The sequence below is a fragment of the Microtus ochrogaster genome, chromosome 8, assembly GCF_000317375.1.
Source record: "Microtus ochrogaster isolate Prairie Vole_2 chromosome 8, MicOch1.0, whole genome shotgun sequence".
Lineage (NCBI taxonomy): Eukaryota > Metazoa > Chordata > Mammalia > Rodentia > Cricetidae > Microtus > Microtus ochrogaster.
In genome coordinates this window covers 70,012,724-70,038,811 of record NC_022015.1, presented here as the reverse complement: position 1 = coordinate 70,038,811, position 26,088 = coordinate 70,012,724, and the positions used below count along the sequence as shown (strand labels likewise).

The following is a 26,088-nucleotide window of genomic DNA, read 5'->3' as shown; positions in this document are numbered from 1 at the left end:
GCAGCTTACCATTCCACTAGTACATAGTTAAACAAGAACGTAACTGATTTTTAAAATAAAATCATAAAGTAATGGCAGCAGCAGTTATCCGAGAGGTGGTAATCTAGAGCTAATATTTACTGAGCTCTTAATATTTGCCAGGTAATACTCTAAATCTAAGAGATAATCCCTAACACAATCTCATCAAAGTTGGGAGCTTTAGTAGCAGCTCTCTTTTAAAAATGGAGGAAGCTGCAACCCAACAAACTCATTTAGGATACATACTAATCACAAAAGATCATTCAAATCTATGCTTCCTGAATCCACTCTCTTAACCAAGGCACACTCGGAGTTCCTGGATCCCTAGAACCTCTCTGAATCTTTTTAACAGTCACAGTAATTACTCAAAAACCTTCTCCAGTAGTACACCTCATGACTGCAGATTGATTTCTAGAAACTAGCAAACTTCACTTTAAAAAAAAAAAGGAGGTAAGTAAGGTGGGTGGTCAGGCAAAACTAACACTCCTTTAGAGTCAAAGGATACAAGCATCACGTGAGAAGATTGGTTTTCTTGTATGGCTCTATTACCCTAAAGTCAGTTCCAAAACACCATCGCCAAGAATATTTACTTGCTAGGATAACTTCATGGCCTCAAAAGAAGATTATGAGGAAGTACCCATTAAGATTAATGAATATTTAAAACTACTACATAAATTATATACTTAAAATTTAACAAATTAGAAACTGAAATCATTATCTTTCTCCCAGACCATTATCAATGACATAGTATACAGGATATATCACACTCAAATTTGTACTCTGACTCTTCCAGCTCCTCTAGCTCCATTACCTTACTGCTCATCCCCACACCTCCTTTCTATGTCTATATTACCAGCACTGCTATTGAAACACTCTCCAGTCAATCCATAGGGTTATCTTACATAGAAAACCTCCAAAGCAACTTTTCTCAAACACTACTGACTCTCAACAGAATTCTGTCATCTATGGGATCACATTCAATTACGGTTTGAATAATTCATAATTAAACACATTAGGGGCTGAAGATATAGTTTAAATGGTAGAATACTAGCACACGGCCCAGCATCACAAAAATTTAAAAAAAGATTTAAGAACTACTAATGACAAATAACTGCATCAGACTAGTCTAAACTCTGCTGCCACTGAATGGCCACAAACATACAATACCCAAAACAACAAAACTTTTCCTTTTCAGAAAGGTTCAAATTTAGGAACTATGAAGCCAGGCAGTGGTAGCATATGCCTTTAATGTCAGCACTTGGGAGGCAGAGGCAGCTGAAAGCCACCATGGTTTACAGAGGGAGCTCTAGGACAGTGAGGGTAAAACAGTGAGATCCTGCCTCAAAAAAAAAAAAAAAACAAAACAAAACAAAATTTAGGAACTATGAACAGAAAATCATGGACTTAAAAGCTGGCTGCACTGGAAAGTTAGATTATGGGATTGGTTTTATTTCCTGACTGGCAAAATTATCTATAGTAAACACGTACTTTATCACTTACAAAATAAGACTGTTGTTTTAATATGATGGGGCTCAAAGGCAAAGAACAGAAACAGATCAACTTAAGTTGAAAAGAGAAATACTGGCCAGTGTAGTAGTTCACGCTAATCTTAGCAATTTGGAAGACTGAAGCAGGATGGAAACTGAATCTGGAGGTAGCCTGGTAGGTTTCAGGCTATCTGGTGCAATTGTGGGGCCCTATGTGACTACAGTTCTGGCTCCTTAAAAGGGGGTTGGGCTGCAGAAATGGCTCAGTAGGTAAGACTACTTGCTACATAAGCATGACCTGAGTTCAGATCCCCAACAGTCATGTAAAAAGGCTGGGTGTGGCCCTACACTGTAACCCCAATATCAGTTTGCTGCTGATCAGCCAGCTAGATGAAAAATGATAAGTTTTAGGTTTAGTCAGAAGCCCTGTCTCCAAGGAATAAGGTGAAATGCTTTGAAGCAAGACACATGACCTACTCCTCTGGACTTCCAAGTGGACACACATGGATGTGAGCACACACACACTCATGCACTTGTGAAAGGAAAGATAAAAGGGAGAGGAAGGGAGAGAGAATAAATAAAAGCAGAAAACAGGCCAGATATTTAACTCAGTAGTAGAGTATTTGCTTACCATGAAAAAAATAGTATTTATTAGTAAGTTTTGAAGTGTCATGACACACAACAAAAGCTAACTGGGGCGGGGGAAGGACTTTACCTGTTCAGTGGCTTCATATTAAATACACTCCCCCAAATCAAGTTTTTCCAAATTTTAAGAATGTCCAAAACATCAAATGTACAACTGGGAAGACCTGTTTAAACAAGGTAATCTCTATTCAGATGGTCTAACAAATCATCTCAAACATACTCTAAGGCCTACTGTACACGAAACACTATGCTAGATGCCTGAGTCAGAGATGGATAATAATATATGGTCTGTATCTAACAATAAAATACGCATATAAACAGTTTATGGAAGTGTTAAAATAGGTACATAACGATAACTACCCCCAATGGTTAATTTATAGCATTTGTAACTTTGCACTTACAAACACAGAACTTAAGTGAGAAATCTTTTGCCTAGAAAAGGAAATACTAGGAGGGAAAACCCACATGAACAATATGTGCCTGTTATATGTTGTTTAGATCTTGGGATTATGAATGCTTTGTCTTTATCTTCTAAAGTTTTCTGTACAATTTTTTCTACAATAAACATGCATTAGTATTTTTGGTAAAAATATGTTAAAAATAAAGTATTCAATTTTCTAAAATGTGTTTAAACTATACTGTAAAAGGCCAAGTAAGTACTTAAGATGACTATAATACAAACATTTGGTGGTTCTGCGCTGAATACACAAAGCATATTTACTATTTAAGGGAAACGGTGATGTAATGACTGCAGGAGCATGTGACTTGACTTTCCTGCTTCTCCTTCCTTTCCTGGGGAAGTACAATGGGAGCTCTCAAGTATAAGACACGAACAGACTCAGTAAGCTCATACCTGACAGCTCTTCTCTCTCACCTATCACTCGGGCCCTGGCATGACCGTCTAGAGCTGCCCTTCTCGGCATTTCTGATTACCCACTTAAGAGGCTGTGGCAAGTGTCTTGCCTGATGTACTGACTCTTCTGCTGGCCCCTCACCCTGCTACTGTGTTATAAGACCATATCTTTGTCAGAGACCATCCTCTTCCCTGTAGTTGTTAACTCTATCCCAAAATACCCTTTTTTTTTTTACTTTTTCCTTTCATTTTTAAAGCAGAATTAATAGTATTATGTCCATTTTACAGTTATGAAAACAGAAACAGACTACTGGTATAAAGCTGACTGGATTTAAATCAAACTACTTCTATTCTTTCTTTCTCTTGTGAGATTCCACAGCAAAGAATTCTAAATAGCCTAACAGTAAACTAATATTAACACACATTCAGATTACTTCTTAAGAAGCAAATTTGTAGCTGGGCAGTGGTGGCGCACGCCTTTAATCCCAGCACTGCCCAGAAGGCAGAGGCAAACAGATCTCTGTGAGTTCAAGGTGTGGTAGCACACGCCTTTAATCCCAGTGCCCAGAAGGCAGAGGCAAGTGGATCTCTATGAGTTTAAGGCCAGCCTGGTCTACAGAGTGAGTTTCAGGAAAAGTTCCAAAAGCTACAGAGAAACCCTGTCTTGAAAAAAGAAGAGGAGGAGGAGGAAGAGGAGAAGAACAAACAAATTTGTAATTAATGAATACTACATACCTTTCTCCCATATTTTCAATTCTACATCAAGTTTACTGTCAGGTCATGAGTGCTCAGCATTTGATCATTCCAGAAATTCTATCATCACATACAACTAATCTACTTGCTTGAAAACTTCACAACTCTATACACCAGAACTTGCTGACTCCAATATTACTTCTTTTCTTTTCTCCCCTGAATACTGCTTCTTTATGTATGGTTTTTATCCCCAGTCTTAAATTGGCCATGTTTGGCATAAAAAGAGAGAGATGCAAGAGAAAGGCAACAAATATTAATAAAGTGTAGTGAATTTGAAAAATGGTCAACTACCAGAAAGCTAACATGATATAGTGAAAAAAGCACACCATAGACTAGGAAAAAATGGTGTATGGCTTATTCAGAGCAGAAAACACACTCCAAAATGCAGGCTTGCTGCCACTGAACAACACCCCTATAACTTTTCTCCTATCTAATGCTCTGACAACTAAATTTCTCTGTAATTCAATAAGCTCTTAGGAGTTACCCAAGCCTCATCCATCCTGCTGGGCTCATTCACGTTTTCCCTGCACACTAAGAGCATCTTCTCTGGTGAGCAGCACAGAAGCTGTGTCCTCTTCCAATACACGCATAGTCTGCTCTCCACTTCTATGGGCAGGGAACCTCTACCATAAATATAACTCAACAATGAAATGTTTAAATTATGGCTCAGGTAAGTGGCTAATCCTATAGGTTGCCAGTTTTATATATTATATGAGGGCTAGCTTCATAAATTTTTAATTAAAAAATCTATACTTTTACTCTTGGCACTATTTCATTTACTTATATCTAATGAGTTACATGAATACCAAATTAAAAAATATGTTAGATATCTGTGAATACTTAGTGCATGAATTTAATGAGAACAGGTCACAGATTCAAACTCCATGAGGGCCAATTAGCTTTGCAATGTTTCAGGCTCCATGGTCACAGTCAACCACCTTAACCTGGGGTAAAAAAGAAACACACTGATCGTGTGAGACATTAAGAGAATGATTAATATAGTCAAAACCTATTTAACTATCAAAAATAATAAAAATTAAAAATATTAATATGAGCAACTCCTTTTTCTACTAAACTTGACTAGTATACGCCTAGCTCAAATATGTCTATTTCAGCCTCGCAGGCTAATAACCCTGCTTTACTGATGGTGTGAAGTGAATTCAAAAGTAGGAACTAAGGCTTCACCCAGCAGAGACTGGATTCAGAACTTTGACTCCAAAGCTTAGGGATTTTCACAATACAGTGAGCCTCACCTAATTGTGCCATAGCGAATAAGACAATCAGTACAATGTTCCTATTCAACAATCATCACTGAGCATTCACTATATACACAGCTAAGCACGAAATCTACCTGCCGAAGTTCTTTTAAGTAAAATGAGTCAAAAGCCAAGTGTTTGAAACAAAGGAGACAACACAATACGCACAAAGCAGATTTTAATACGCATAACTTTCTACTGTTATAGCTATATGTATATACACATAGGTGTGTATGAGTATACATACATATATACATGTATATATGTGTCTATATATAGCATACACACTATTGTTCAAAAAAATCATGCTGAAGCATAACTAAAGGTAAGAATGAATCTAAAAAGCAGAGGGCACAAGATGAAAAAGAATAATTGCTTCTTGGTCTTTTGGTGGAGATCAAGTATAAAAAAAGGAATAAAGGAAATATTTTTTAAACATCTAAATGTGTGACTATCTGGCAGTCAATGAGTCACCTGAAGAAAATAAAAATAATATTTCAATTCTTTGTTTGTTTTGTTATTGTTTTGTCTTTTCAAGCCAGGGTTTCTCTGTGTATGAGCTTTGAGTGCTGGGATTAAAGCATGCACCACCACCGCTCTGCATATTTCTTCCTAACCCATATGATTTTGCCCTGATATAGCCAGGCATAGTGATGCTGGATCTTTGACCCCAGCACTGGAGCAGGGGCGGGGGCAGAGACAGGGGAAATCTTGTGAGTTCAAGGTCAGTCTGATCTACAAAGTGAGTTCTGGGACAGCTAAGGCTGTTACACAGAGAAACCCTGTCTAAGATTTTGCCCTAATCAACAACAGATCATTTGTCTGTAAGGCTGTCTTCCTTGGCTTTGCTAAACTTACTCTTTAAAGATACATACACATCCATGACATCAGCAGAAGATGTTGGACATCATTTAAAAAAAAAAAAAAAGAGGGACACCAAGTTTACTAGGCTACTTTAGGCTAAATTTGTTTGTTTCAAACAAAGTCTCACCAGGTAGCTCTTGCTGACCTGGAACTGTTAGGTAGACCATGCTGACCTTGAATTCACAGAGATCATCCTGCCTCTGACTCCCAAGTACTAGAATTAAAGGCGTACACCAACATGTCCAACTCGGGCTAAAATTTTACAAAAGCCTAGCTTAAACACTATGTGTATGCATATGGTGTGTGTGGGGGGGGAGTAATCGTGTAAACACAGACACAAAAATTGCTCTATAAAAGCCCATTCTTGTCAATAATCTGAGTTATAGGTAATTGTCCTGCTACAAGCTGCACTGCACAGTGAAATACACTTAGTACAGGCCATAAATAAAGCACGAGTTCAATTTCAACTAACAGGGTACAAAAATATTAACTAAAGCACAGACTCAACAACCATTTCACAACAGCACTGTAGGAAACCCAAATAGTAAAAAAGAACAATCTTTTTACATTACCTACATACATACATACCTACATATAAAGACAGGCTCTCACTGTATTCACCATCACTGGCCTAGAACTCACTACATAGACTGGGCTAGCAAAAATCTCAGAGATCAATCTGCCTGCTTGGATTAAAGGCTTTTGCTGTTGGTAGCTGTTGCTATTCTTGGCACTAGGAGAGAACCCAGAGCCTTATGCACTCTTATCAATCAATTATACACCTCAACCCTTGTAATGTTTAATAAAAATGAAATTGTTGTGAGAAAAAGATCTGCAATTTTGGTAACTTTTTTTGGTTTGTTTGGTTTGGTTTTTCAAGACAGAGTTTCTCTATATAACAGCTCTGGCTGTTCTGGAACTCACTCTGTAGACCAGGCAGGCCTGAACTCAAGAGATCCACCTGACTCTGCCTCCTGAGTTTAAAGGCATGTGCCACCACCGCCTGGGATTAAAGGCATTTGCCACCACCACCTGGCTAAGAACTTCTATTTACAATTTTTTGGTGGTGGTGATAATGGTGTTTGAGAAAGAATATCTCTAAAATGGCCAGACTGGCATTGAATTTGCGATTCTCCTGTCTTGATATTAAAAATGATGAGATAGGTGTGTTAACACCATGGCCAGTTCTACCAGAGTTTTTAAAGTCTGTAGAGTACAGAAAAAATATCCTTGATTTACAAACAAATGGTATCTCAGGAAAATATCTAAAATTAACAACACCTCTTGTCATCACTCATCAGTATCAGCGACAAAAATTAACTTACATGCCCTTACCATCACTAATGTCTTCAAAGTCGCAATTTACACAATCTTAACAAACTTATGAGGTAAATATTGTTAATTCCATCTTAATAAATGGGCTCAGAGAAGTCAATTAGGTTGCCCAGCGTAAGCCCCAACACCAGGATTTGAATTCAAATTTGTTCAAGTTTATACACTGACCTAATACACTTTCCTTCTGTCCTTATTTTTTCTAAACCATACTTAAAACTTTTCCAAGCAACAATTCCAAACAAACAAATCGAAAAATTATCATATCCCACATCATTTAAAAATTTGTTTGCAAACTTCCGAACTCCTCTACAAGTTGGGGGGGGGGGGATTCCCCAGACGCAACAATAAGCAGCCATTCAGAATCTCCCATCTTGACAGTCAGAAAACAGACTACAGTATTAGCTATTTATATTCTGAACCCTGTGAGCAAAGACTCCTAGCCAGTACACACCAAACAGCTAAAGCAGATGCTACATTGAGTAGGACCTGAAAAGCAGGGGGGCCACAATGGCTAGACTCTGGGAATAAGTTCAGCACCAAGCTTGGGGAGCTCAGAGTCTTAGGGGCTCCTTAGGTGCAGTGCTCACAGAGCGAGCAGGGCAGCTAGGTAGCTGTGGAGGACAGTCCACATTCTGACAGGCCCTGACTCCACAGGTGGTCGGGCCCCCCGCGTCACCTCTCCGGAAGAAACCTAGCATAACATCTGTATGTTTCATCAGTTCCTAAAGAGAGCATTTACTAACTCCAGTCTTCATAAAGATATAAACATGATTGTAAAATGCAACTGGCCTGGACCGCAGAAGGGAGAATACTAAAGCTTGATTTTAACCATGCTTTACAGTTCAAACGTTTCACACGTACGTTTCTGCTGAAACCCAGAACACTGAAAGGCAGAGTACCGAGATGACTGCCTCCCCCCCCCCTTTTTTTAAGACAGGGAAACCGAGGTGGTGGTAATAGGACTACAAAAGATCACTGTCCAGCAAGGGGCAGACCCATCAATCTCTCAGGAGCCAAACACTAAACCCTGTGCTTCTACCCTCACAACTCAGACACGGAGACAAAAGTTCGGCGGAAACTTTCGATAAAGAGATTTGGAAGTTTTCCGAGGACCGCCCAAGAAGAGCAGGAAGTACACACTCTATCTACTTTAAACTGTTCACTGCCAGTCCATAGCCCGGGGCTTTGGGAGCGGAGCAGACGTGAGGCACGAGTGCCACCACCCAGCACTGCCCGGGAGCCCACGACCCAGAGGTCATCCCGGAGCAACCTCGGTGACCCAGAGCCCCGCAGCCCAAAGCGGGTCCCCAAAGCCCCCGCTACCTGTTGACACACCGGAGGGAGATGATCCCTACGAGAAGCATTAGGCAGAGACTCAAGGTAGGCAAGGACGCGACCCCTGAGAAGACAGAAGGCACACGAAAGAGACCGTCGGGTCCCGGGGCCCTTAGGGGTCGAAGGGCGGGAGCTCCCAATAACCCCCGCCCCAGGCGGGGGGGCTGCCCCGCGAGTCACGTGAGAAAAGAAAACAAACAGAGGTCCTGTCGGGGGACGGAGGGGAGAAATGGGGACAACCAGCCCCGTGGGAAAGAATCGGGGACAGGGGTTCGTGGTTACCGGGACGCTGTCGCTCTCCGCTTCCGTCGCCACCATGAAGCGCCTGCTCTTCCGCTCGCCGCTGGGGTGCGCGCCAAGCCTTGGCGCCGCCCGCGCCGCGAGGCCTCCTGGGAGTTGTAGTCTTTGCGAGGCCCGGTCGCGTCACATAGGGGCGGAGCTGGTAAATGGAGAGGGCGGGAGGGCGTTGACGCCCCTGTATATCCTGTACTGTCCACCCTCCTCCATCTCTACCCTCAGCTGTGACTGCGCTCAAATCTCCTCACGTCCTACTCAATCATACCGTGTCTCTTTCCTCGTCCACAGGCGAGTTTCTTCAAGCGTAATCTACGCTTAGTGTCTCCACTTCCTTCCTGTGTGTGTTGTGTTCTACACTGCAGCTTCTGCCCCCGCGGAAAATGTCCTTGTTGCAGCCAGTGTCCTTGTCGCCAAACCCACTAGAGGTATTTTCAGGCTGTCTAACTTGAGCATTACTCATTTGATGATGTTGGACATTATCATTTATTTTCCATGACACTATCCAGGTTTGCCTTCCTCATTCCAAACCGTTCGACTCAGTCTATTCCTATTCTTTTTTTTTTTCCTGAACTCTCCTTTTAAATATTGTTCTCTGCGATTCTTAGAATGGGGGAGGGGAATTCAGCTCAGCCTTTTTTTTTTTTTTCTGCCTTAGCTTATTGTACTCCCAACTTCTAGACAGCCTTGTCTCATTCCTGTCTTGAAGGCTTGTCAAACACTGGCTTGAACCTTTGGTGGGCTAAGGGTTTAAGCCCAGTGATTACCTAACAAGTGGGGCGCTCTGGGTTCGATCTTCAACCATAAAAGAAAAAAGAAATATTTGAAAAGTATGTCTCTCCTCTCTATTCACTGACATCCACTCGTCCCTTTGACCTGGATTCCCCCATCTGTCTCCATTGCCTCTTCCATCCGTGTTTGAATGATAACCAAACCCTGTAGATTCTCTAACTTTAGCACTTGAATCTGCTCACTTTGATTTCCACTGCCAGTTATTTCATTTCCCCTGCTTTGTTTCTTAGCTGATTACTGTCCTTGCTGATCTCAGTACCACTGTGGGGTCCGCCCTACTGCCAAAGGCCGATTTATGTAAATAACAAATCTAATCAAGTCATGTTTGTGTTAAAATCCTGTAAAGACACCATTTAATTGAGTTTGAGAGACAGGATGGAGGTGAACACCTTGGGTAGCGTTTACAAAATAGGAGTCTCCAGTCCACTACTCTCTTTCCTATCCCTTAAGAGATCTGAAGAGAAAAGACACACCAATCTCATTATAGGGTACGTAGGTGTGAGCCTTCCTTAAAAGTCCCCCCGCCCCCACTCCAGTGATCTGATCAACAAAATTATTGTATTTTATTGTTCACAATGTACAGTGCTGGGGGCTAAAAAATAATGAACAAAGCAATCCCTACCCCTGTGGAGTTTATAGCCCCTTAAGAAGAGACAGACACTGATCAAATAGTTCCATATTGAAAAGCAAAAGCAGCAACAGCAACAAAGCACAATCATCAGCCACAATAGGAACTGTTGCAGAAAGTCTCTACTACTGTACAGCCTCCGCTGGCGTACTGGCTGGGTCTGTCAGCTTGACACAGGCTAGAGTTAGCAGCGATGATGGAGCCTCAGTTGAGGAAATGCCTCCATGAGATCCAGTTGTAAGGCATTTTCTCAGTTAGTGACAATGGGGGAGGACCCAACCTATCGTGGATGGTACTCTGGATTCTAAAAGAGAAAGGCTGATCAAGCCAAGGGAAGCAAGCCAGCTCCCCTCCATGGTCTCTGCTTCAGCTCCTGCCTCCAGGTTCCAGCCCTGTTTAAATTCCTGTTCTGGCTTCCTTCAGTGATGGACTATGATCTGGAAATGGAAGCTAAATAAACCCTTTCCTCCCCAACTTGCTTTTTAGTCATGGTTTTTCATTACAGCAAAAGAAACCCTTACTAAGACAGTTGGGGGAGGGGGTGTCAATGTTCCTCAGTATAAGTAGAAAGTCAGACCCAGGAAAAGCCAGACTGAGTCTTGGATTGAGTCACATGATAATGCCCAGGTGAGCAGGGGTAGGCTGGGTAAGGAAACCAGGAACAGTTAAATGTGGGCTGCTGGGAAGCAGAGCTGTGTTAACTAGTTTAGCAGAATTGGACCTGAGCCAGCAAACCAAAGATTCTGCAAAACACAAATCAAGTATTGCTTCGTCCACTAAGCCTTTGTTGAGTATGTGCTGCCCCATGGCGAGTTATGAACACCACTGGCAAGAGGTAGCATTTGCACCACAAAAATCAACACACAAACGATAGAAGCAGTGTCCCCATCTGCCACCCCACCTCACCTAGTACATCACAGCCTTCGTCATGGTACCCATTCCTACATCTGTCCGTGCAGTCACAATACTTCTCTCCCAGATGAATTCCATTTATCAGCTTGCTCTAACAAGTATTATTGATATTAAGTACTGTGTATCAGAGATTTAGCAAGGCATTCAGTGCAGAATTAAAAAGCAAGGTCCTCACTGATTTGGCACTTAACAATCCAGCAGATAAGTCAGGAGATGTGGAATTCTCTCCTTTCAAAGTAAGCCGGGCTGCTGTACAATTGAACATCTTGGTAACTTTAACAAGGTGGCCCAAGGAGGCTTCTTTGAAGAGCTGGCTGTCCACTTAGTGCTAAAGGATGAGAAAGAGATGCTAAAGGGGAGAACCAAGCAGTATTCCAGCCAGAAGGCTTAGACTAACTGAAGAGCTAGGCTATTTAAAGGACGAGACGGTTTGCTTTGCTTCAGGGGACAGAATGTGAGCCATCGTGAGAACCCTGAATTAAATTATAGCCACCGAAGGGTTGAAATGGAGTAATATTATCTGATTCACATTTTAATACAAACACTCTTGCTTTTGTTTGAAGGACAGGGTAGAGGAGGTGGGAGTCCTTGTATCATAATGAAGCCAAGCGCTGGCAGTGGGATGGAGCAAACTGGGTGAGTTTGACATGGCTTGTTAATCGACTGGATGTGGTGGAGGAAGGGCTGGAGGAGGAAGGGCAGAACCACAGGTATTAATTGCCTGCATCTATCTCCATCTCTTCAGCCCGAGAATTGGGCCTGGCACAGAGCAAGCATTCAGTGGCTATGTTGAATTTGCACATTCTGTTTGCTGTACTCTGTGCCCCACTACTGTCAAGTTGCTCGATTCAGGGTCTCTACTAACTGATATGAATACTATTGTGCAGAGTGGAAGGGCCAAGTACACACTTCCTCTGGATGGACCAACCCGCTACTAGGGTACAGACTGATAGCAGAGTATGGACCAAGTGTGGACCACATCCTATGCCCCACTTGCCCCCTCAGTTGGCACCCTTCAGCAGTGCACGATCTGCCCAGCTGCATATGGCCGGGCTTAACTTAGCATGCCTGGGAGGCAGTTTTGTGGCATCAAGCCCAGTGTTCATGGGGAGAGTTTGAGGTCCAGGGGAAGGAAGCTGCTTGCCTTGGGTCACCGGAGCTGCTGCTGTGACTGAGACTCAGACCTTCGCCATTGAAATCCCTGTGGGCTCTTTAGCCTTGGAGCCACATTGTCTCTTCCAAATCACTCAGCTCATCGATAAAAAGCTAAATTCAAAATGGTGACTCCACTTCCTTGAGTTTCTCATCTGTCTGTTACTATTGTTAGAGTGTTCTGCATTTACATAGTATCCAATATGTGTTCTGTACCCTACAAAATACAATAAAGGAACATGAAACCTGAAGGCCTTCCTTTATAAAACAGAGTAAATGGGGAATGGCTGGTTTAAAGGGCCCTTAGCGCTGAATGAAAATGAGCTTTGGCATATTGGTTTAAGATGACACTGTAAGCAATACCAAAAAATAATAAGAGCTCATATGCAAGGTGCTTTTCCTTCCCATCCCCAACCAGAAGAAAGAGAGGCTATTGGAACAGCTGGCTCCATAAATGTAAATTAGGGAGAAGGTCACGGAGTGGAGGTTCCAAGGACATACAGAAGAAAAAGAATCATCCTGAATGCAGAAAATCCCTCCTTTAATAAATAATAACATTTAACAGTTAGCAAGTGTTTAGTGTGTGCTGGGTCTGTGCCAAACCCTTCACATCCTGATCCAAGTCAGTCCTTGTGCAGTCTTACATGTACTGTCATTTCCCATTAGAGGAAACTGAGGCACAGAGGGATTTCATAATATGCCTGAGGCCATGGAGCTAATAGGCATGAGGTTTGAACTAAAAATCATTTGGCTCCAGAGTCTGAGCTCTCAATTGCTACACTAGCCCCTCAACTTCATTATTCTATGGTTCCTGGTGCCAGGTCCCCTGTTTCCACTGTGTGACCCTTTGGAGTCCTGAGATAGCTAGCAGGGGGTCGGGGACTTTGTGAGGAGATGGCTATTGCCAACCTAGTTTCAAAACAGTCCTGAAGAGACGCCTGGAAGGTAATAGGCAGACATAGGTTGTGAAGGAGACAAGTTCTAATCCTGCTGGGGAACATTTCACAGCATTCTCGGAATACAATGCCTTAATTACCCATATGGTATGGAAGATGGAAGAGAAAATGTTACCAGGATAGAGGGACTAAATAAGGCTTCCGCCTGGAAGTGTGGGCTCTGATCAGTGCCTCCTAACGTCAGAAATCTTTCCTTTTTGTGAATTTCTGCTTACACACACAGAGGATCCAAATTTCACTGGGCTTTTGAGTGTTGACCCCTTCCTTCCTGACTAGTGTTTGTAAGGACTGCTATTAAAAGAATGTGGTTTAAGCCATCAACTGGAGAGTTTGGGGGACACTAGGAGGGCAGGACAGTCACAGATAGCTCTCACTCCATTCTCTTTGATAATGATCATGACTCCAGACCCTAAAACTTAACCGGAGCCCAGAGGACTCTGACTGAAGCCACCAAAAAGAAGGCACGGAAGCAACTACTGCCTTGTTCAACCTCAGGACTGTGGGATCCCAGCAGTTGATGTACTTTTGACTTGTATATACACCCATATCCACTTCTTGAGGTGTCTGTGGTTAACCTATATGTTATGCCACGAACCCCACATAAAGGGATGAGCTCGGTGACTTTGTATCCAGATTCACTCTGTATCATCTGAGAAGGACTTGGTCCCCGAGAGCTGTAACTGATAACCCGTCTGGACTTCTGCCCTCTATTTGACACCACCGAGACCTAACTCACCACATGCCTCAAGCCATGCTCCTCACTCCGCTGCACAGTCAGGGCTCTCTGGCATTTAGCTATATCTGTGGGAATGCCCACTGGCGCTGGAAGGCAAAATACTATGTATAGGGAACAAGTTCAAGACCAGGGCACTGAAGGGTACCTTAGCTGAGTCACTAAAGTGAAAGTGCAAGATGGCGACCCACCAGATCACACTGGCTAATCATGAACAATGTTACCCAGTGGCCGAGTTATACAATGGCCGCTAAATTGTTAAACTATGACGGACTAAAGAGGAAAGGGGAGATACACATTACTTAAGGTTTTGCTCAGAAGGGACAGATTCAAATAGGGAACAAATGGGGTTTTAAATTCTAACACCAGAGCCAATGAGATGACTCATTGTCGGGTGGGGGAGGGGAGTGCTTGCTGTCAAGCATGACGTCTTGAGTTTGATCCCCGAATCCCTCATGATAGATAGAAGGAAAGAGTCAATCAATTCCCACAAGTCAGCCTCTGATCTTCACACAGGTGCCATATAGCAAGTATATGCTGAAGACACCATACACTTAGGACACAGGACTTGGATGACTTGAGTTGGATCTGATCTGAAAGCCTCTTTCCCTCAAGTCCAGCTTCCCTGGTTCCAGAAGATGCGATGCAAGCTGTCAGGGGGATGGGATAGGGTGGGGGGGGACAATGAAACAGTCTTATCCAGCTACAACACTGCAACACCTATGAACCATGACAATTACCAGCATAGCAAGTGCTGGGTAAACATGCAAGAACTGACATTCACATGGTGGTGGTAGCCAACAGCTGTCTAATTGGATTTAAGGTCCACTTAATAGGTGGGGAACCATACCTGGTGCTGGAAACCTAATCAGCTTTCCAGGGGGTAGTGAGGCTAAAGAGCTTAGAAAGGAGACTCCTGGGGCTGGAGAGATGGCTCAGAGGTTAAGAGCACTGACTGCTCTTACTAGAGGTTCTGGGTTCAATCCCCAGTAACCACATGGTGGCTCACAACATCTGTAATGAGATCTGGTGCCCTCTTCTGGCCCGCAACATACATGCAGAATAAATAAATGACAGTAGTAGTTTATTTTTTCTTTTTTTTAAGATTTCCATAATTAATAAATAAATTTTTTAAAAAAAGAAAAGAAACTACTACTGTCATTTATTAGACCAGCATAATTCATTACCACATTATAAATTCTATACCTAGAAATAAGTGTAGCCACCTCCCCGCATCAAAGAAGCTTCTCTTTACAACAAGCAGATACCACCATAGAAGAGCACAACTGGACATAATGCAGTCTTACCCGGCTGCAACGCCTATGAACCTCAGTTACCTGCCTGGCAAGATATGCATAAAAGAACCGGCACTCATGTGTTGGTGGCAGCCAACAGACGTCTAAATGAGCTTTAAAGTCCACTCAACCAGAGAGAAAAGAGAGATCAATGGGGATCCAGCTCCAACAGATGAATCTACATCACAGCTCCTGCATCTATGGCTCAGGGGACATTGCAGAAGAGGGGGTGGGGAGATTGTGGGAGTCAGAATACCAGCAAGGCTGCTGTAAAGCAGTCTCTCCTAGAAATGTCTGCATAAGCAAGCTGAAACAGCAGCAGTAGCAATGGACATGCTAACTCTGAATGGGAAAATTTTCTGGGGCCCCACCCCTCGGCAAAGAACTAGGGGCAACTAGTGGCCACTGAGAGAGGAAGAATTAGCCTTTCCCAGGAATGAGCTTCCTTATTGGTTATCCAATGCAGAGTGGTCAGCCTTGAAACTACAAACAACCAAACAGACTCAGAAGGTTTTGTGTGTATGTGTGTGTACGCACACATACATGTGCATGTGTATGTAACAAATATAAACAAAGAAAAAGAAGCTCTTAAGTTGGGCAGGCATGGGAGAGGACTGAGGGTGGGTACCTGGGAGAGACTGAAGAGAGGAAAGAGAAAGGGAAAGTGATATAATTCTATTTCAATTAAAAACATTAAAAATGTAGAAGAATTAAATTACAACACTGGTAATTGTCCCCCTAGGAGAGAGAGAGAGACAGAGTGACTCTTCTTCACAACTTCTTCCCAGAATACAACGCTTCAGCTCCAGGCCGGCTCAGTGGCCTCAGCCCCCTAAAAGGTATGTTCCCATCAAGGGTTCCTGGAGACAATACCTTGGATGTAGTAGAGACTTGTCAAACACCTGTTAGATAATTATCCATTTTAGTCAACAAAACGCCAAGGAGAAAATTTGACTATTCTTGTCACAAACAATTACATTTTCAATAACATCCAAGAATTTTTGACCCCCTCTCTCATCCAGGACTTTGGGGCCACAGATTGACTCACTGACTGCAAGAAAGCAAGAGACTCGAACTTCCTGGCCCCTGAACCTGCCTGTCACCTCACACCTCCACTCTCTTTGCACACTGACCTTTCCTTGAAGCACGATTAAGAAAAGCTCAGGGTCAGAAATTGGGGTTCACCTGAAGATCCGAGAAGAAAAACAACCAGCCACTGGCTCTTACCTTGGCCTCAGGCCAAAATGGCGATCCTGTCTCTAGGAATCTTAGAATGAAACTGTCTGAGCGCTGTCTCCCCACCGTCTTATATTCCTCTCTAGGGCTCGGATTAAAGGCATGTACCACTGGGGTTAAAGGCGTGCACCACCTGATTTCTATGGCAACTAGTGTGACCACTGGGATTAAAGGTGTGTGTCATTGTGGCTACTGGGATTAAAGGTGTGTGTCACTATGGCTACTGAGATTAAAGGTGTGTGTCATTGTGGCTACTGGGATTAAAGGTGTGTGTCATTGTGGCTACTGGGATTAAAGGTGTGTGTCATTGTGGCTACTGGGATTAAAGATGCGTGTCATTGTGGCTACTGGGATTAAAGGTGTGTTACCATATCCTGGTCTGTAAGGCTGAGCAGTGGGACTGTTTTACCTGCAATCTTCAGGCAGCCTTTATTTGTTAAAATTCAACTCGGGTCACCTTCACAAAACTTCTGCAGCCTCTCTGGGCTAATAGGTCCCTCCTGCTTCCCTCCATGGTTCCTGTCAAAAAGCTCTCACAACCCATGTGCTCTGCCAACCAGAGTGAGTGACATCATTAAACAGTGTGTGGTACATGGGCCCCCTCTTATCTATTTAATATTTCATAAGTACTTTTAGCAAACCTTTGGGATGGGAAGCAAAGGAAACCACAGGGAACCAAGCCCCCAACAGCTCTAGTTTACACATCCATTCTTCATGAACACACTCTCATTCCTTTATCTGCAGAAATAATTGTGCAAAGCAAATGATGAATTGCCCAGGAGTGAGCAGAACTTCACAAAGAGCAATTCCACTTGACCTTGTTCATCTACCTACATCTAATCTGCGTAGTGACATTTCATTTGCATTTTAATAAATAAAGCTTGCCTGAACTTCAGAGAGTGAAACAGTTGCACTGGTCAGCCTTACAGACCAGGCAGTGGTGGCACACACCTTTAATCCCAGCAGTTACACTAGTTTGCTATAGAAACAGCGGTAGTAGTGCACGCCTTTAATCCCAGCACTAGAGAGAAAAGTAAGATGGGAGGAGACAGCTCTCAGTCTCATTCTGAGATTCCTAGAGGCAGGATTGCCATTTCGGACTGAGGTAGAGGTAAGAGCTAGTGGCTGTTGGATGTTTTGCTTTTCTGACCTTCAGGTTGAACCCCAATTTCTGTCTCTGGGTTTTTATTAATCATGCTACAAATCTGGCTCAAAGTAGTTAAAACCCAGAAGCTATCTAGCCTAGGTTTAAACCTAGCTCTGCTAATTACTGGTTGGAAAACTATGTTAGTTAGTTAATCTTTCTGTGCTTTGGTCCTCTGGTATCCAAACTGATAGTGATCTTGCAGAAGATGGACAAGGGCTGAGAGAATTAAATGACACAATCTATGTAAAGTGCCCGAGTCCATAAATGATAGCTGGTTTGTAAGCAGTTCAATCTTAAAGATGACAAATCCATTCTATTTAAACCTTCTGAGGGCTGGATTTGTTCCAGGACAGCCTGGTGAGGGAGGGTGTGTCATGGCCACTCTAGAGTTCTGTCTGGAGAACACAGACAACTGGTGTCATCGACCTTTGGTGCTAATCTGGGTCCATCACTCACCAGCCCCGGCCCCAGCCCCAGCCCCAGACTAAGTAGCTTATCTTCCTGAAGTCTTAGGTCCCCAATAGAGCTAGCAGTACTGAGCTGCCTCGCAAGGGGGTGCCGAAAAGATCAATTCATGTTAGCAAAGTGCTTTGGAAATGTTACATGCTAAATATTAATGGGTCTCTCTGAGTGTCGGGAAATGTGCAATCTGAACTCTGCTCAGGGCGAACTGAAGACAGGGAGAACAATTCTGGGCAGCCTGATTGCCACATCCTTATTCTGACTGGGAGGTGGTACTGTGAAGGGGGGGTGGAGGGCAGCGGGCATGGGGGTGGGGAGGGGCTGCTGAGAGGTGAGGGTTCCGGAAGGAGGGCTCTGAAGAAGCATAAACAGTTCACAAACAGAGCCAACCTGAAAGTCCTTGGGTTTCTTTATGAAAAGCAAATGTAAGCTCATTCCATCTATTCCCCACCTCTCGGACTCAGAGACAACAGCGCTGTTAGGCTCTGTTGGCCGTCAGAGTTCTTGTCCTGATCTCGACCTCCTGGCCCTGTGGGTAGGACAACCAGGCTTATTACACCAGCCAGAATTTGCATCACTGAGCAGCTCTAGAAGAAGGTACCCCGTAGCAGGATAGTGATCAACTATCAGCTCTTCAAAGAAGATACATAGCTGGTGTAAGCTGGGAGCTTCCCTTCCAGCATCCATAAGGCTCCATGCTTCTTTCTCTAAGTGAACATAACAGACACTTCTGTGTTCTGCCATGTCCCCTTAGCATCATTGCTTCTATCCACACAAGACTCTTCTACTGTGTGCAGCCAAGAATATGCTAGTCCAGAGGCCTGGGCAGGCCAGAAGTGGGAGTTACTGAGCGAATGTCATACATTACACGTTCTCATGGGCAACAGGAGACAGCTTCTACAATGTCCCTGGGAGATCTTCAGTGGGACTGCGCACACTGCGCACAGCAGTGGCCTGCTCATTAGCACACTCTGTATGGGTCTGCACTTCTTCCCTGTCCATCTTCTCCTTTTCTTGTGATTCATAAGACCTCTGCAACTGCTGTATACGCAGCCTAAGACAATGCACACAGCCTGCTGTATACGCTACCCCTGCGCCTCTCTTTCTCCTAAGACTTGACTATTCAATGAAAGAGACTTTACCACTTCACTTTTCATGCCGTGTTTTGCATTATGCCTAGGCTATAAATGCCTAGAAAATATATGTTGAATGGATAAATGAATTAGTCAACTGTAGGCCCAAAGAATGATAATAATAACATCTGGCATCTACTGGGTCTTCTCTAGTCTTAAAAATCCAGGAACAGGAGATTCCATACTAGGGCTGAGAAGAAGTGAATACCTGTAACAACAGAATTTTCCAGATGTGGCCAAAGCTTGGCTTCTACTCCCTGGCAGTTAGCCTGCCTGCCAGGCTGGCTCCCCCTGAGAGCCCTGTCCTCCAGCAACTCTGGCCTGTGGGAATTCATCACCTCTGTTAGGACAGTAGCTTTTGCCATATATAACAGCGAATGTTCCTTTCTCCTCATGCCAGCTCTTCAGGCCTCGCTCTCTTCTGCTCTTCACATTAAAAAAAAAAATCCTGGCTGGTCATTTTTCATGCATTTTCTGCTGTGTTGCCTTTCTTTCTGACTTTTTAACTTTCTCAGTGCTAAAAGGGAAGAGCATGAATCTGAAAAAAAAAGAAAAAAAGTATCAGAAAAGCTGAAGCCAGAGAATAAAGTCAGGATTCTAGAAAAAGCTGAAAGCAACTGAAGAGACTCAATGGCTTTGTCTGGAGAGGGTCAAGAGGAGAAGGCCAAGCTCACGGTTAGTGGGCAGCATGGAAGTTTGAGAGTGACAGACGAATAGGTGGAACTATTCCAAATCTGGTGTGTATGTGCATCTGTGTGTGTGTGTGTGTGTGTGCACGTCTGTGTGTGTGTACGTCTGTGTGTGTATGTGCATCTGTGTGTGTGTGTGCACGTCTGTGTGTGTGCGCGTCTGTGTGTGTGTATGTGTGTCTGTGTGTGTATGTGCATCTGTGTGTGTGTGTGCACGTCTGTGTGTGTGTGTGTCTGTGTGTGTGTGCGTCTGTGTGTGTGTGCACGTCTGTGTGTGTGTACGTCTGTGTGTGTGTACGTCTGTGTGTGTATGTGCGTCTGTGTGTGTGTGCGTCTGTGTGTGTGTGTGCGTCTGTGTGTGTATGTGCGTCTGTGTGTGTATGTGCGTCTGTGTGTGTATGTGTGTCTGTGTGTATGTGTATATGCGTCTGTGTGTGTATGTGCATCTGTGTGTGTGTGCGTCTGTGTGTGTATGTGCGTCTATGTGTGTGTATGTGCGTCTGTGTGTGTGTGCATCTGTGTGTGTATGTGCGTCTGTGTGTGTATGTGCGTCTGTGTGTGTGTATGTGCGTCTGTGTGTGTGTGCATCTGTGTGTGTATGTGCGTCTGTGTGTGTGTATGTGCGTCTGTGTGTGTATGTGCGTCTGTGTGTGTGTATGTGCGTCTGTGTGTGTGTGTGTGTTTGTCCTCCACGTAGCTTCAGAAAAGTGTACAAAGTAGAACCCAAATGATAATCAGTAGAGGGAACCCAGAGTTCCAGCAGAGATGGAGCGCTTGAGCAAGGTCACATCAGATAAATGCTGCTATTGGCATCTGGGGAAAGAAACCAAAAAAGAAGGTAAGAGAACAAGTGATTACGACTGAAATTGTCGAGGACATTCTGCCCGCCTTCCCGCCCACCCGACCTCTGTCTCAGCATGAACAGGAGATGAGAGTTAATAAAATGATTGTGAACACGGTTGGGCATGCTCAGCACACATAGGTGCTAGTCTAAGGAACTCATATGTCGATGAGTTTAGGTTTAATGTAACCTTTTGAGGCAGGTACTATTATTATCCCACTTCACAGATGAAGAAACTGATGTGTAGAGAGGTTGAGTGACAGTCTCTACTCTCGTGGGAAGTAAGGGTTAGAGGCAGGACTCTAAATCAGTCAGTCCAGCTCCAGCTATAGCAGAGATTGTAAACTGCTGTCCCTTCAGCCTTAGTTTCCAAGCACCTCCAATAAGAAAGGCGCCTAGCCAGGCTGAGACTGAATCTGGTGTTTGGAGAGCCCTGTTTTTCACACCACAGGGTACCTAATGCGAACAAACCAATTCCCTGGGTGCACAACTACAGAATCCGTTATCTGTTTTGATGCTAGGACATTCAGGGAAATTCTGGTGATATGTCAATTTTACCTTTGCATGCTGACTCGAAAATGTAACCTCATTCTAGATGAGAATCCTTCACGCGTGCAATTTGTTGCTACCTCAGCCTAGCTAGAAAATCTCCTAGACACTGGAAAGACTTGCAAATCTCGGAGCCATGGTCAAAATCCTTTGAGAAATCATAAAAAGTAGGAAATAGCACAGGATTTCAAATGAGAAACTGGGTTCATTTTCAAAAGGATTGGACTCATGTCTAGAAACTACAAAGTACGTCAGGTGTTAATGTCTCCTGTTGTTAGCTTTTAAAATTATTTTTTATAATAGGTTACTAAAATTAGCTCGTACATTTATTTCACCAATATTGATGTTTGCATGTGTTATGTGTTAGGCTGTGTTCTTGCAACTGAGGATGCAGACATAAACAAAACTGACACTTTCCAAGCATTCACTGAGCGCACATTCTCTAGGAAACTGAGAATAATGAGCAAGTTTTAGATAGTAATGAACACTATGGGGTCCATACAGCAGAGCAGAGGGATTGCAAGGGAATGAGTCGTGGCGCATGCACGGGATGACATTTGTGCCGTTGAAGGATGTAAAGGAACAAGCCACGAGGAGTCCAAAAAGTGGTCTAAAGAGGAAAGAAAAGTGTGAAAATCCAAAATTGGGGACTAGCAGGTTCACGGGACATCAAGATCAATGTCATCAGAAAAGAAAATGTGAGGGTCACATGAGCAACGTGAGGTCACAAAACACCATATTGTGTGGAGTCCTGAAGGGCCCGGCTTTCATTTCCAAATGCAGTGGAAAGCCTGGAAAGGTCCGGAATGTAATGTCATCTGACTTGGTTTGTAAAGAGGTAACTCTGATTGCTGCATCCACCAGAGACCAGGTTGTCTCTACTCTCCTCATAGAAGCTAACTATTTTTGCTTTGTACACCCTCAGTATTTAATTCATGTCTCCATAAAAATATTTGTTTTGCTCTCTTTGCCATGGGTTGCCCCCGCTACAGTACAAGTTCTCTGCAGACAAAACTTAGCACTTATTTGTCCTGTTCCTCCTCCGTGATTACCTCTACAGAGCACTCAGGATCCCCCCATGTGCATCCCCGTAGAGCTCCCCCCACATACAACGCCTAGAATAGTGCTGAGCAAATGAAATGCTCAATAACTCTGAAAAATGACTAACGTGGCAGTGAGACAGGTTTCAACTGAAACACAGGAACTTTCAAAGAGCAGAGTAAAGATATTAAACAGTCTGCTTCCAAAGAGCAAAGTTCCCTATCGCAGAAGATATTCAAATCCCACTTTTTGTGGGGAGGGCACAGAGGACTTTGTAGCCTGGCCCTTTAGTCATCTGATGCTGTGGGACAATAATCTTGTACCCTCTAAAGATTTGTCTGTTGTATTGGTTTAATAAAACACTGGTTGGCCAGTAGCCAGGCAGGAAGTAGAGGCGGGGCGACCAGAACAGGAGAATTCTGGGAAGAGGAAAGACTCAGTCTGCAGTCATCACCCAGACACAGAGGAAGCAAGATGAGACTGCCTCACTGATAAAAGGTATCAAACCACGTGGCTAACACGGACAAGAATTATGGGTTGATATGAGTTATAAGACTTAATAAGAAGCCTGAGATAACAGGCCAATCAATTTATAATCAATGTAGACCTCTTTGTGTTTCTTTGGGACTGAATGACTGTGGGACTGGACATAAGAAAAATCTCTGTCAAAAAATGGCACCCACATAGACAACTATAGCCACATAAAACCTGAGAGAGCTTGGGAAGTAATTTTAGACACAAAAGAACAGCATTGAACACAGCTTCATGGTAGCAGCAGTTTCTTGGGTGGGCTATGTTTGCAGGAGGTGAGTGTCCATTTAAGAGAGGCTTCCTGACTCAGCTTTAGCTGCACAAATCTTGCAGCTCTTTTAAGAGGCCCTACCACTAAACACTTAAATGGTGTTTATGAGTAGCCGATAGCATGCTTCTTGGTGGTGGCAAGGACCTTGAAACTCCATAGAGTTCTGGCAATAAACATGACTCCAGCTGGTATCTCTGCCATGAGGCTAGACTCTCAGAAAGCTAAGGAATGGGGTGGATTTAGCCATCAAAGCCACAGCTTTAATCCTAGCCATATTGCTTAGCAAATTAAGATTCATATGATCAGAAAAAGAGAGATATACAGTACAGATAGATTCAGATGAAGAAAATCTCTAAATCATTTACAGTGTGCTTATAAATATATGTAAGCTTGGGAGAGAAAAGAAAAAGGATAAAGTCCTTAAAATAAAAAAGAAAGAAAGAGGGTAGTTGGGTGTGGTGGCACGCACCCTTAATCCCAACACTTGGGAGGCAGAGGCAGGCAGATCTCTGTGAGTTCAAGGACAACCTGGTCTATAGAGTGAGTGTCAGGACAGCCAAACATACACAGAGAAGCCTAGTCTCAAAAAAACAAAAATTAAAAAGAAAAAGAAAAGAAAAAGAGTTTAAAATAAAGCCATGTAAATATGGAAAATACCAGAGAATCTGGATACTGTATGTTATTGTGTTGTCTTCGAATGGTTTGATGGCTGAGGAAGGAACAACAGCTGCTAAAAGACATTTGATTACAAATGCTCCTGGATTAATCCAAGAATATATATTTTGAAAATGCTTTGACTTCAAAATTTAAGTCAAAAGATATGTTACTTTGGAGATGAGGTTGGGGTTTGTTTTTGTTTCTATAGGAAACGAGAGGCTGTAGATTCATTCTGGGTTAAGAAAAATCAGGTTTGATGAAGGAAGACTCCCTAAAGAATCTCCAACAGGAGCAGATGGTCCAGATGATCCAACATTTCAGAGAACCTCTGTTGGTGTTTCCTCTGAGTTCTACATCCAGAACAGCCTCAAGACTGCTGGCTGAGATGATAAGCCTCACAGAATACTCCAGTTAAGACAACCATATTCTAAATTTTTCTTAGGTCCCCATAAGATTATCAGTGCCCCCAGTCAGCAGGAAGTAGCCTAGAAAACTAGGCACATATTTCCAAAAATGGTTTATGGATGTTTGTATTTGTTTAGAGTGTTGGTTACAAGTTTTTATGGATAATGGTCAGGAAAAAAAAAAGCTAAACAAAGGAGATTAGATACAGAGCTTTTGTTTTGGAAAAAAAGGGGGGGGTGCTGTGGGACAATGATCTTATACCTTGTAAAGATATGTCTGTTGTATTGGTTTAATAAAACACTGTTGGCCAATAGCCAGGCAGGAAGTAGAAGTGGGGCAACCAGAACAGAAGAATTCTGGAAAGAGGAAAGAGTCCATCTGCAGTCATCACCCAAACACAGAGGAAGCAAGATGAGACTGCCTCACTGATAAAAGATATCAAACCACGTGACTAACATGGACAAGAATTATAAGCTAATATGAGTTATAAGAGTTAATGAGAAGCCTGAGCTAATAGGTCAACCAGTTTATAATTAATGGAGACTTCTGTGTGTTTCTTTGGGACTGAACGGTTGTGGGACCAGGCACGACAGAGTTGATAGGGTCTTGTACACCCAAGGATGTTAATAACTCTAAGATTTTATAATTCTAAGGATAATTTTTAAAGAAATGACTTAGCTCATAAACCACAGACATAATCCACCCCAGATTATGTCACAGCCATGCTTATCTGAGAAATGCTTTGGTATCCCTTATCCACTTGGTGAACTCTTCACTTTTTCAAGGCCCACCTAACTGTCCCTATGTGCTGGCTTGTGTTCTCCAGCACTCCAGACTGGAGCATTCCAGAAGGATGGAATGCATTGTGGGTACGCGAGTTTAATAGGAAAGTGGATGGTTCAGGGCGCAACCAATAAAGGTTAACCAGAAAGCAAAGGGTCTCTAAAGCAAATATAAGACACAGCTAGGATGACTTCAAAGACTTCCTGCAGGAAAGAGACACAACAAACAGCCTTGGGGACTGAAGGACACAATAGCTGCCTTTAAGCACTGCCACGGGCATGGAGACATCTTTCTGGGCTGCTTTGACTGTAAATACAAGGCAAATGGAAACAATTATGAGGACAGAGGCCCTGCTTAAGGAAACACCCTCTGTATACACAGCCTAGGGTTGGCCCTACAGTGAGAACACAGTGGGTTTTTAACTAAACTGGAGCTTTAAGAATTTGAGCTATTCAAGCAATGAAACACGCTCACAAAACCTCCAGAGCTGCTCAGGGGAAAGCTATAGAAGGAGTTCTTTTGGAATGACATTAGACTGAATTAAGTAAGGAATGACAACACACCTTTATGTAGAGAGAGAACAGGACTGTTTGGTGGTGGCTCCTGGTAGCAGTGAGAACATTTGGAGTTCTATGTCTAATAGGTGTATATGATCATTGAGCATGCCATTGCGGATAGAGGAGCAGAACATGCCTATCACGACATCTAAGACCCTTTTCAGCTGTTTGGTTACATGTACCTCTCTTGCCATACGCTTGTGTGTTAGGCCTCTGGTGACCCAGGTATGGTTGTTGGAATGAAATTCAACAATGTTTCTCGCAGTTTCCCCAAACAAATACACACTGTTGTATTCTACAAAGTCAGCATGAAGCCTCCATCCATGGGCTTGTGGCTTTCAGATATAGTTTGAGACCTGGGGCAGCTGGCATTGATTCTGTTTGTTTCCTTAGAAGAAACAGTATTGATCTCCAACACCGTGAAGCCTGCTCCTGGGTCACCTAGTTCCAACAAACAATTCCCTTGTCTTCAGCAGCC

The 26,088-nt window shown here is 43.2% G+C and overlaps 1 protein-coding gene across 1 annotated transcript in view; it reads right to left on the bottom strand.

Moving 5' to 3' along the window:
* R3hcc1l (R3H domain and coiled-coil containing 1 like) overlaps positions 1-8,890 on the bottom strand; it is an 88,133-nt gene extending 79,243 nt beyond the window's left edge. Inside the window, exon 1 of the mRNA XM_005352306.1 lies at positions 8,829-8,890. The gene's annotated coding sequence lies outside the window, so the exon portion shown is untranslated. The remainder of the gene's footprint in view (positions 1-8,828) is intronic.
* Between the last annotated feature and the right edge of the window lie 17,198 nt (positions 8,891-26,088).